At 40.4% G+C, this 12,773-nt stretch overlaps 1 protein-coding gene across 1 annotated transcript in view; it reads left to right on the forward strand.

The window, feature by feature from the left end:
• Nucleotides 1–7,864: 7,864 nt before the first annotated feature.
• Nucleotides 7,865–12,773, forward strand: part of MIDEAS (mitotic deacetylase associated SANT domain protein) — a 53,653-nt gene continuing 48,744 nt past the window's right edge. The window contains exon 1 of the mRNA XM_059473745.1: nucleotides 7,865–8,002. The gene's annotated coding sequence lies outside the window, so the exon portion shown is untranslated. The remainder of the gene's footprint in view (nucleotides 8,003–12,773) is intronic.

Consider the following 12,773-nt stretch of genomic DNA (forward strand, 5'->3'; position numbering starts at 1 on the left):
TTTTGGATGCAAATTTCCTAAACCACTTCCCATTCTCGAGAAATTCCAGAAGTTTTCTCCATCTTTTCTGTGATGTACATTGATATGTGAAGCCCAATGTCATGATTCTATGGTGATTGTTAGTGCACAGTGGATTTGCTATTCCCTGCCTTGAGCACAGTGGATTTCTGCTTTTTCTTGTTAGCAGACAACAAAGACAACATATTCAGAACACTTATTGTGTGGAAGAGATTCTGCTGAGAAAACAACCGTGATTGATTTTTTTTATTGCTTGAAGCAGTAGTGATATTGGAGGATGCTTCTCTCATACATATGAGAAAAGAGTGCAGAAACTAAAAAGTACATATAAACAGAAACTATGGTAAATCCAGCCGAGACAGAATACTTGAGCTTGGGATTTGAATACTTTCTCCATGGTTGCCTTCATGGATCATGTGTATTCCTAGCTCTTCTACTGTAGATCTTGGTTATATTAGTCTCCTCCAGATAATATCCTTTTCTTTCTCAGGGCACTGTGCCTTCAAGGAGCTGGAGAAATCTCTGCAGGAGCAGGGGTCGAGGGAGATGAGGGAGGAGCATGCATTTGCAAGGGAGGAAACATCCTCCTTAGTGTGTAGGAGGGGAGGGTTTTGAGAGTACTAGCAAAATGTCCAAGATGCACTGATAAAAAACTTCATTGCTTCCTGTTGGAATTGCTGCATTTCTTTCAGGCTGGCAGTCCTGTGGCAGCCATGAAGATATATATTTCTGTTGGCTAACAGAAAACATAAATAACACTCAAATGCTCTGTGGACCATGTATGTAATATAACCAAATCCATATTTGGGAAGCATTCCTGCCTTGGAGTACCACGTTCTAGGTAGGGCTGTTGCTATGAAACTGTGGTTTATGCCCTATGTAAAAATGAAAAAAAATTGTTGTAGATTGTACTACAAGTACAAGCCTTTTAAGGTTCTTCCCATTGAACAAGAAAAAACCCCTGTAAATTTTGTATTAAAAAATTATAAAAGGAGGAAAAAAGAACAAACTCCATAATGAGATTTGTACTAATAAACATAAAGAGAGTAGCTGAATTAATTTTCCTTATAATGGAATATGCAATGTACTTTATGCAAAAAATAAGGAATATTCAGAGATCACAGAGATAAACAGACCAGCTGGTTGGGATAGGTCACAACTTGGTATTGGAAGGAATCATGGAGGACTGCCAAAATACTACTGGATTCCAGGTATGGAAATCAGAATGATGCAACTTGGTTGTGAATCTGAGAAGAATAAAAACTGCACAGCAATTCACCAAAAATGCTGCAGTGCAATGGCGGTGACAGAAGAAGCTGCAGCCTGGCGTGCACCAATGCAAACTGCCAGCAGAGGCAAGCACAGAGTGACAGAAAAGAAGAATTAAGGAGTAGAAGGACAGATAAGGTCATCAAGGTGCGTAATTACGTGGTTGCAGATTATCCTCTGTATTTGGTACCTGCCTGTCACATATGTCTTATTTATATATGTTGTGTCTCCCACTGTGGTTTATGTTCTCTTGCTGTTCTGTAATTTATTTATGTGATGGAATAGGGAAGAATCCTCATGAGAGAGTACCATGGGCTACCAATGTAACCTGGTGTTAGCAAATGCTAACTTTCTGATTCCCCTGATGGCCCTAGATTTATGCAGCATATGTTTGAATTTAAATTGCAATGGTTCTGAGTCATTGTCACCAAAACCTGTTTGGGCTGAAAGTTCCTTGAATGACTGTAAGTGTCAAATTATTTGAAATGGGCTTTGAGATTGCTGCTTGTAATATATGAGCTACTGAAGCTCAGAAGGATTTCCTAGCTGATGTTCTCTGTAAGAGATGACTTTGAGGATGTTCTTCTGTATATGCACATACATACATAGACATATAAATCTTGCACATATAAATAATACATAACACAATTATTCCAGAATCCTGCAAATATTTACACACAATGCACCATTAATTATTACCAGTTACTTGATGTCAATGAGGCAGATCTTATTTTCCTTTTATTAAATAACCTATTGATAGAATTAAATAACTTCTGCATGCTTCAATAAGAAATTAGTCCATTCAGAGTATTAAAAAAACAGCCTAGATTATTGTCTGTAATACTAATTCCTAGTAAATAACATCAATGTTATACAAAGAGAGAAAAAAAATCACATCTTATTGTTTTGAATTCCAGTCTTTATTTCTGTTATTACATTAAATTCAACCAAGCTGTGAATATTACTTTACAGTACATGCTGTCGCAATGTCTTTTCTTGTTCATTTGTTGTTGTTAGGACTCTGAGCGCCTCTGCGTGGGCTTGAAGCCAGCTTAAAGAAAGCACAGCTGGTTATCTTGGGGAAGGAGAGACAGAAGAAGCTTTGGTGGAAGGTACTTGCCAAAAGAGCTACGTTGCAGCTGTACTGCAGTCATTCCTGTTCCCAGTACTTGATCTTCGCCCCAAACTGTGAACTTTTCTACCCCCTTAACTTCAGCCTGACTTCATCCCATGAACTGATTATAGCATTTAAAAAAAAAGTATTAGGATTAAAAATTTACATATGCCTACCAGTTCTTGATATTTCTTGCCTACCATGTTTTTCAGGAGTATTTCCCTGATCTGAAGTATTCTTGATCTTGTTGAGAGCTACTAGACCATGGACTTTTCCAAGGTAGTAGCATTATTATTTATGTTACCTAAATTATGATGATAAATAGTTAAATAAAGCTAAAGAATTTATGGTGCTTTACATTTTCAGAGTTCTAATATGCATATATTCATCAGTTCATTTTCTAATTGCTCCTGTCACACAGTATGTAAGACAATACAATCAATAAATATTTAAGAAAAAATCTGAGGTAGCTTTTTAAAAAGTCTTTTTTGTTGTTGTTAGATTTTTTTAATATCATCCTCCTTAAGGTAACTTGAACCTAATTTTCAGAAGGACTTGTGTCACTTTTCAGTCAATTGAGCAGCAAGAAGCATTTGGTGTCCTATTGTTGTATGTGTAGATTGGTGACACTTTGGTGATGGAGCATGTTGAAATTTAGTACCACCTGCATATTGAGCTCCTAAAATACAGGAACAGTATAGTGGGACAGAAGAGTTTACATGTGGACTTGAGCATTTGGAGCTAACCAGAGCCCAGCTATTCAACCTCCACGTGGCCTTCAGCTCACCACTTAGCTTCTTCAAATACTATATTTTTCTCAATTTTAGCGAACAATGTTACCACAGACTACTGTTTGTAAAACGAACAAACAAAAAATGTGTCATTCTGGGAATATTGAGAGTAAATGCAGAAAGACTACAAAGTCTTTTTAAAGCTACACAAGCTAGCAAAATTAGGAAGAAAGTTGACCTGGTTTTCAGCATGCCATACAATTTGGTACTTCATAGATTCCCACACTGTCTTTCCCACCATGGCATCTGAGCTTCTTTCAGTAGTGTTTAAGCAATGTGAATAACTTCGTTTTACATGTGGTTTCTTCTCTAAACCACAGGGTCCCTCCCTTTCCCTCATGTAACAAGGTTTCCTCCTGGTTCACAGGGAGCCAGGTCATGACACACTGTGTGTGTATACATATGCATTTACACATGCATGCTCTATAAATACATGTATTTTCTCCCCAGGTTGATCAAAGAAGCTGACTCTTGCTAAAATCTAGCTTGAATTAAGTATTTTAATTTTAAACTCAGATATTAAGAGTAAAATATAGGCACAAGGGTGTTTTTTTTTTCTTTTTGAAAACTCTTTTAAATAGGCCAGACCCCTTCTTTCCAAACATTCTATCTGTCTGCAGCAAATTTCCCAAGAGAAGTTGTGCCCTAGCATAATATTTCAAACTTGAGTGATTAATTCTGATGAAGATGGGAAACATACATTGGTATTGGAGAAACTAACATTTCTCTGTAGTATAAAGTAATTAGTCTTGTATAAAAACCATTTTTATGAACATTTTCTCCTGTAATAGTGCTGGGAAATGGTGACTATGAGGGAATGGCTTTATTTGCAATTAGGCTGATGCTCTTCTAAATTCACAACCTCAAAACTAAAGCCCAACAAATCTGAAACAGATACAATCTCATATTTCCTATGAGACATTTTCAAACTATCTGACTGTCATTTAATTAAGTCTCCTTTTATGTGAGTTAAAAGGATTTGCTTCTTGAATTACAGTATCAGTCAAGTTGGAGGAGGTTCTGGGAGGTCACTAGTTCAGCCTCCTGCTCAAAGTGAGGGTCAGCACTGAAATCAGATGGTGCTGCTCATTGCTTCATTATCCTCACTACTGGTTGAAATGACCACTGTTTCCATCAGCCTCTTCTTGCTGAGGACATCTGTTCCAGCCCCTGACCATCTTGACTTTCGACTGGCTCCAGTTTATTAACATCTTTTTCATATTGGGATCCCTAAAACTGCACATAGTGTTCCAGGCACAGGCTACCAAATTATGAGTAAAGAGAAATAGTATTTTCCCTTAAACCTAGCTCATGTTTTCTTTATACAGGCCAGGATGGCGTGAGCCTCCACTGCTGCCTGGCGTTTCTCCCACTGTCCACCAGGACCCCCAGATCTTACTCAGTGGCACTGAGTGTCCTGCCAGCCCCAGCCTGTGCAATGGCAGGTCAGTCTGGTCAAAGTGCAGGGCTTTGTTTAGTCTGTGCTGAACTTCACATGGTCCCTGTCAGTCCATTCTGTGGCTTGTCTAGAGGCAGTCCTGCCTCTGAGCATTGAACATATTTATGGGATAAACACTGCAGCTATTAATTACTGGTTTATACTGAAATTAATATTTTTAAATAAAAATCACATCCTACTGAAATTTTAGAGGAAATTTCAGTGTGATTATAAGGTGGAAGCATTAGGCCTATTAGAATCTGAAACTCCTATTACAAAGGATGTAAATGCTTTTTTATTAGTCAAAGTGGTTAATACCTTCATTTTATACCTAATTTCAGGGAGAACTAATGGCTCCATAATGTCTCCCATTATACTGGAGCACAAGTTCAGTTCCCGAGAATTACAAAGAGGACGGGGCCTCAGCTCTACTCTGATGCGGGGAAAAGAGTGCCACCTACTGAGCCTATGGCTCGGTTTTGCAAACTTAAGTATGCAAAGCATAGTCTTTAATCCAAATTCTGACTCAGTGCAATCCAGTAATGATATGAGTCGATGTTGTTACACTACAAGATGTGTCTGTACAAGCCAAAGAAAACGAAGATTTTATATGCTGATAGCTAGGAGATCTTCCAATCTCATTCAATGTAGTAACAAAATAATGACGTAACAGGGAATGTGTGTGTATTAAGTTTTGTCACAGTAAAGCTGATAGAAGTGCAGCCATCATGTTATCTCAGTATATGCTGAGAAAAGGAGAAAGAAAAGCTTTTAGAAAGCATAGCAAATTCTGTTACTGAAAAGAAGAAAATTATGATGGCTAGCTCTGGAGAAGATGTAAGGTCCATGTAATGTGAGGAATGGAGAAACAATTGAAGAGTGTATAACTGTAAAATCCTTACAAAACACTTCATAAAATTTTTATTGCTCAGTAAGATAAACACTAACATACAGCTCTATAAACATCATGGTGTCTTTGAAGTATTTCTTCTATTTTAGATCTATAAACTAGTTGGTGTACCTACCTGCTTGCTTGTTTTTGTTCTCATCCCATTTGGTGTGTTTAGGAAATAGAGTCATCCTTTCCTATAGATTTTGCATCTTACAGTGTGTTTCAGCTTTGTCCTTGTGGTTACTATGTTGTCTTTGGCTCAGCATGATTCCTATCTGCCTGACATGTTACTTAGGAAGGAACTATCAAACCCAACAAGTTAAAATATCTCCTAGAGCAGGGTAGAAAGCACACTCCCTGTTCTGCGCAATGTTCGCTTCTGCAGCCGGATGATGACGTTTCTGCTTGTCTGCTGCTTCTATGTGATTAAGTATTGTGAAACACAAGATGCTGCTCATCATTTTGCTCCCAGCCTCCAAACAGGTGAAGTACAACATGCATTTGTTCTGTCTGGAACAAAGAGATATGCTTTGCTGTTAGAACATGATTTAAAATCATAGAAGATTGGTTTATTTTTGGTTGGGTTTGCTCTGGCCCCAGTGAAAGCTGACATAAGTAATTTCAATCTCATCAATATCTGATGTGCTTCATGGGAGGCACCGATTGCCTAACATAACAGAGAGGAAATAACTCCAGTTTATTGAATCTCTCATTTCAATCTTTATTAGAGCAAATGAAATTAATGAGTTGTATGCCTTTGACTACAGCTAGTTATTATATGTTCAATAATTTATGTTTGCTTTACATGTCAGGTAATTTGTGAACATCTGGGAATATTCTTTCTGTATTGATTTAAATAGTTATTGACCTATTATTCCTGTCTATCATGAATTTGGAAGAGCAAATGTATTAATGATGCTATAGCAGAGCTTTCCTTGAAGGTCCTATTGAGACAGTGTTGCATCAAATGATACCTCTGGTTGTGAAAGAAAAAAAAACCTTTACCAGTAGTACCCGTGGCTACTATTTTGCTCTTCACCACCATGTGTCTCACTGTTATCCTCTGCACCATGACAGGAAAAGATTGGGTGTGGTAATTAGACTGCTGACCTGGGACTCATCAGAGTAACCTGGTTATGCGTCTGTAGTCATAGGCAAGTCACTTCTCTGGGCTCCTGTTTCTACACATCTTGAGCTTCCCTGGTAAAAAGTTCTGCAAGGAGCTATTGTGAAAGAAACATGAACTACAGTGAGCAGTGCAAAAATTTCTTCTATATTTCAATCTATAAGGCAATACATGCTGGAAGGGAAAGTGCCCTGCTGGTCTGAAAAAAAAAAAAAAACAAACCCAAAATCCAGCAATGCTGCTTTGTGCACTGAATGATCTGAGCCTGGATGAAGGTAAACATGTGGCAATGTGCACATTGAAGAAAAATGTTTGGCATCTCCATGTTGCTCGACGTTTCACTGAATGTGAGTCTAATCTGTGAATGCTGTCTAAAGGTTATTTTATAATCTAGAAGTTTCATTGATTGTTAACAAACTCAAGTAGCAGAGCAGTCTACAGAGGGAGCAATGACAAAGCAGCTTCCTTATTTCCTGCCTTAGTAGGGTAGAGTGGCGTGCCTGCATTTGTCAGCACACTGTGTTTTTGATTCTGGGACCAAGGCAGCAAAGGAAGCCCTATTCCAGAAGAGGAGCTGGACATTTTTAGAAACCTCAGAAGTATGAGTTATTGTGAAAGTAAATTTCAGGTGTTGGTAAAACAGCCAACAATATAGACATGACCTGAGGATTTGCATTGGACTAATATCCTTTCTCCCTTCCTTTCCCGCCCCCCCCCACACTTTTTCTTCTGAAAAAGTGAGAAAAGGGACCGAAAGGGGGAAACAGAAAAGCAGATGTTTTCCTTTGGTACAAGGGTTTCCTTAAAAACCAAAAGCTCTTTGTTTGCTTTTCTCTTCTTTTAGAGAGAAAGGACACGAAGCCTGATCTCGCTGAAGAGGCTAGCTCTGAACTGGGGACATCAAAGCGGCGCTTTCCGTCGGGTATTGGACACGGCAGTATTTTGCAGGGCTTGGCTTTCAAATCAATGCTGCAAACTCTCTGCCCGCCCCTCACTCGCTGGGGATTTCCTCTCCTTCGTTGCCAACAGCAGCGACAGCCAAGCGCAGAAGGTCAAGCCGCGATCTGTGGACAAGGGCAGGGGGCCCAGGCCCGTGGCGGGATGAGGCGCTGAGGGCCGCCGGGGAGCCGCGCCGCGGATGGAGGAGGAGGAAGGCGGGAGGAGGAGGAGTTGAGGAGCCCGAGCCCGGGAGCCTCCCCGCTTACTGCACTAGGAAGTGACGCTTTCGCTGAGTCCCGGAGAGAAAGAAACAAAGTTTGTTTTTTTTTTCCCCCCCTCCTTCTTCGCTCCCGCCCCCCTCTGCAAACAGCCGCTCCACGTTCCCCCGCGGCGCCCGCCGTGCCTGGCTGCGCAGGTGAGCCAGCACCTTCTCTCTCTTCCTTCTTCTGTTTTCCACGCGTTTGTTTTTTTTTGGTTTTTTTGTGTTTTTTTTTTTTTTTGGTTTTTTTTTTTTTTTTTTTTCAATTTGCACAATTTGCTTCCGTTTTCCTGCCATTTTGGAGAGGGGTATCTTTCCTGGGGAGTTTCTTTTGGGGGTCGTGATGCGTGCTTTGTTTGTGGGTGCTGGGTGCAGGATGAGGAGCAGAAGTACCTGTGGAGGTGACGAGTGCGGCTGGCTCCGCGCCCGGGCCGCGCAGCCCCACGGCGCCGGGGCAGCGGCACTCCCGGCCCGCCTGCTGCGGGGGACCAGGCTCGGCTGCTGAGCCGCCGCCTCCTGACTTGTTACGTACCCTGAGTTGTTACGAGCGCTCCGGAGGGGTTTCTTCGCGGCTGCCTGGCTGCAGCACCGCTTTCAGGATGTGTCTGTGTCCGGGTGAGCTGCCTGCGGGTGGATTTTGGGGGGTTGGTTGGGGCGCGGGAAGGTTCTCTTTGCTCGCGGCGCGTGCGGGGCCCCGGTGCTGCGCGGGAGCCGCCGGGTCCCGGCCGCCGCCGAGCGCGCATCGTGGCCAGGGTCGGATCGCGGTGGAGGGGGGCGGGGAGGAATTTGTTAGATAATTTTTGAAAAATCCCGTGCTCCCAAGTGTACAGCTCTTTTCTGGCAGCAACTGCAAAAGACCGATTCGTTGCAGTTTAGCAGTAAAAGCTGACAATACACCTACGCGCGTATGTGAGAGTCTTATATAATACTTACGTTTTTTTTTTTTTAACAGGCGTAAGCAGGATTTATTTTTGGTTTGTAAAGTCTTGTGTGGTTGCAGCTTGCAGAATTAGTAAAATATTCTATTTGCTCAACAGAGATTTATTTTGCATTCTTTTAAAACATCTAATTTTTTAATAATTACTTGATTTCATTCCGGCTACGTGCTTTGAGCTTAGTGTAAAGGCCATCTGTACTGGAGCAAGCAGTTAAGGGAGGGGAAGAGAGAAAAAGAAATGTCCTAATGCAGAGACTATTAGGTTGTTTAGAGGGCGAGACTGCAGTTCCAGGCAGCAACAGCAGCAGCTTTATGACTGTGTGTAATTACAGAGTGATTGCATAGGACAGCATTGTTGGAACGAATACGTATACGCAGGCTATTGTGCAAGATTTCTGTACCGAACAAAACCTAGTTTTGCATTGCAAATGCTAAAAAGAGAATGTGTTCTGCACTGAACTGCCACGTTCCTCTTAGACTGACTTCAAAGAATTAGAAGAGGAAGGTAGGAGAAGTGGAGTGAGGCTGATCGTAGAAATCACAGATCTGAAATACTCAGCAATAACGCCACTAGTAGTTTCTGAAATCACAGCAGACAGAAATTGAAAGCTCATTGAATCTGAGGGTTCATGTTTATAAAGTGATTATATACGGGTGAAATCCACTCAGGTTTGCTACAGTCCTGCACATTTAGCATAATTCTTGCTCTGGTCAGTTTTTTCGTGTGCTTGTGTGGGAAAAGGACCTATGTTAAAATAAGCAATTGCAGTTCGCCTAGCTGGCTTGGAAATGGAGAGAAGAGTATTGGGGAGAGTTTCTGTGTCGGGCCGCAAAAACTTAGAGTTTGAACGAACTACCAGACCACAGATTCGCTCAGAGCATGCTTTTTCAGCTTTGTCTTAAAAGTTGCATCTGGTTCAGTCATCTTAAAGGCAATGTTGGCTGAGGGATAGTATGAGGCACTGAGAAAGCGTGCCACTGACACTGTATTAGCAAGGCTTTTAACTAAGACTTTAAAGAACATCATAATAATGCCAAAGTTGTTGTGGGTACAACTTAAGTTTCCTAAGATTTGTTTTTCAGAAATTCTGGTGTTATTTTTATCAGCGATTATTTTATTCAGTTATTTTATCATTAGTTTTGAGAGTACTTGGAATTCATGACAGATCTGAACGATTTCAGATCTGGTGCTCAGAGACTGGCCTTTCTAACATTACAAACAATTTTCTGTAAGTGTTATCTTCAGCTATTATAGCTGATATCTTAATAAAAGCCACAAAGGCTTGTAAAGTATTTTGAGCACTGCAATGAAAATTACTATAAAAATTGAAAGTTTTTTAAAAATTTCTTGGTGTTCAACTAAAACATATTTTAGCTGAAGACACACATATTTCCTAGTTTCCTCAGGTTGTCAAGAAAGTGGTTAATGTAAAATATATGTGGCTTTGTTAATGAAGAATGAAGGCATCTTCTGACAGTGTTCTTTGTGTTTTGTTTGTTGGTTTGGTTTTTTTTTTTGTCATTTGACAAATGATCTTAGTGATCCTTCTGTAAGTTTATTGGAGCATTTTGTTTTAATAAAACATGAAAAAAATATGGTAATGCATTCATTACTGTGATGTTCTACTTGTAGATTTTTCTTGAAATTGTACATCATGTCTTGACTAACTTGACAGTCTGGGTGTTTTAACAGCAAAATTAGTTCTTAAAGATTTGATGTGAATAATTTGTGGTAGTGATACAAATAGTCATTCCTTATGCTAAGTCTTTTGGTTTTCATAACCTATGTGGTGGGAGAGAGTTTTTGGCTTAGGGATTCTTAGGGCATGTATACAAAGGAGTAGGTAACTTGCACGTCCTTGAGTTGACCTGTGGTTCTCAGTGGAATTAGTCATAGATATATATACATTTGTGTGTATGCTAGCAAAACAAAGGTGTAGCTGTGCTAGCCTTTAACCCGTCCAGGTGCATGCGAGTAGTGGTGATATGAAGCGATGAGGGCTGTAGCACAATGCAAGCTTTTCAAAAGCCTGCGTAAATGCTCCAAATGTTAGTTTACATTTTTGCATTTTCACTCTTATGGTCACCTGTCAGTAGTGGCTGTGGAGCCACAGGAGATATTTTCAAACCTGTCATCCCTTTCATGATACTCTTCTGTCAAGCTGCTGATCAAGCCCTTAAGTTGCCCCTGACTTGAGGACATGCAGCCTGTCTTTGGAAATGGCCACCTTGGTGGTGCGTGTGTGGAGGTGTGCCCAGGCACATAAGGAGACGAGGGACTGCCATGAATCAGAGTGGAAGTCTGCTAGCCGGTGGCCCTGTTTGCAAAAGGATTTCTACTCAAGAAACTTACAGTTTTCTGTTGAGTTTAGGTAAACATTTAACAAACACTTTTTTAAACCTACTGATCAAATTGTGGAATAAGAATGTTGGTAAGAGCTGGGGGGGTTTTTTGTACCCTGTTTTTTGGGTTTTTTTTAAGGGGTCTTTTGGTTTGGGTTTTTTGTGTTTTTGTCGTATTTGTTTGTTTGTTTGTTTTGGTTTGGGGTTTTTTTGTTTTTTTGTTTTTTTGTTTTTTTTTTTTTTTTTTTTTTTTTTTTGGTTTTTTGGGTTTTTTTTTGGTCTGGAGCTTTGCATAAAATCTTAGTACTGGTTGCAGTAAATTATAGTTTATGCTAAAATTAAATGTAGTAAATATGAATGTTGTCTCCAGTGCAATTAGTTACATTCTAAGAGACATGAAGTGAGAAGTAAACCTCTTTGAGTACTCATAGTGAGAAAGGGGGAGGTGAGGGAGGCAGGGGCTCTGGTGGTGAGGTTTTGCAATACATGCCCAAAAAGCTGCAGGTTCTGGCACGAGCAAACCAAGGCTCATGAGTCACATCCAAAGGGAAGAGTTGCCACTGAGCAATTTGTAAATAGGAGGGATGAACTGCTAGTTCAAGGAAATATCCTCAGGACCTTCCCTAATAATTGCAAGTGTGGCAGAGAGCTTTATGTCAGACGGGAGTTGCTTGTACTTTGAATCACACGTTCCCCGGTGTGATTTGAGCCTTCAAACGAAGAAATCCTCGTTATGCATTACAGACGTCCCTGAAAGAGGTGGCTGGTCGGTCAGCAGTAATGTGAGTTTCTGGAGCTGCCTAGCAGCCCCTTGCATTCCGTGTGGAAGCTCCAGCAGCTCGCAGTGCGCAGGTGGCCTGTGTGTGCAGCAGGAGGCTGCTCAAGGGGCACTCCCGACGCTTTGCACAGCTTCTCTTCTGAGCGGTCCCCAGCTGCAGCCCTTGGTGCTCTGCTGGTCGACTCCAGTGACTGAAAAAGTTATGAGGGAGAGCTCTACTCTGCACACCGGGAAAAAGTCTGAATACATGCATTTTGAATGCAGTCCGGGTATTTAGGAGCAACCATTCGAATGTGGATGCAGAGATAATCTTGGTAATTAATTCTTTGCTTTTCAGGCTCTCTTGATGCTTTTTATTGTGTTTTGTGCAAGTGACAGCACCAAATAACAATGCTTAAGTTAATATAATTCATTAATCAATATATAATATGATGTACAGATATTCTTTGAAATGTACATACCCCAAAATTAATGTTCTTTTTATGTACAAGTAAACGACTGTGATTGCCCCTTGTTGAATTGATGGCTGGTGTTAATCAAGAAGTTGAGAACTGGGAAAAGCTATATTGGGAGGGTGTGGCCAGTGTGAGTTAATTTTTTGTTTGTTCTTAAAGACATTTTGAAAGGCTTACAGCAAAGCATAGAATAATGTTTTCCTTTTTACCCTTAATTAGTGAAAATTAAGGGTATAGGTTGACTTAGCATTGGTAAGAATTGTAAAAACTGTACAGTTTGACTTTAGCATTGGTAAGAATTAAAATAAGTGCCATTAGTACCTGAAGTAGTAAACCAAGAAACAGTTCTGATATCTTTTTTACTAAATATGCTACTGATACATAACATGTTCAGAGCTGGGATGTAAAGAGACA

Source organism: Ammospiza nelsoni, chromosome 6, assembly GCF_027579445.1.
Source record: "Ammospiza nelsoni isolate bAmmNel1 chromosome 6, bAmmNel1.pri, whole genome shotgun sequence".
In the NCBI taxonomy this organism is placed as follows: domain Eukaryota; kingdom Metazoa; phylum Chordata; class Aves; order Passeriformes; family Passerellidae; genus Ammospiza; species Ammospiza nelsoni.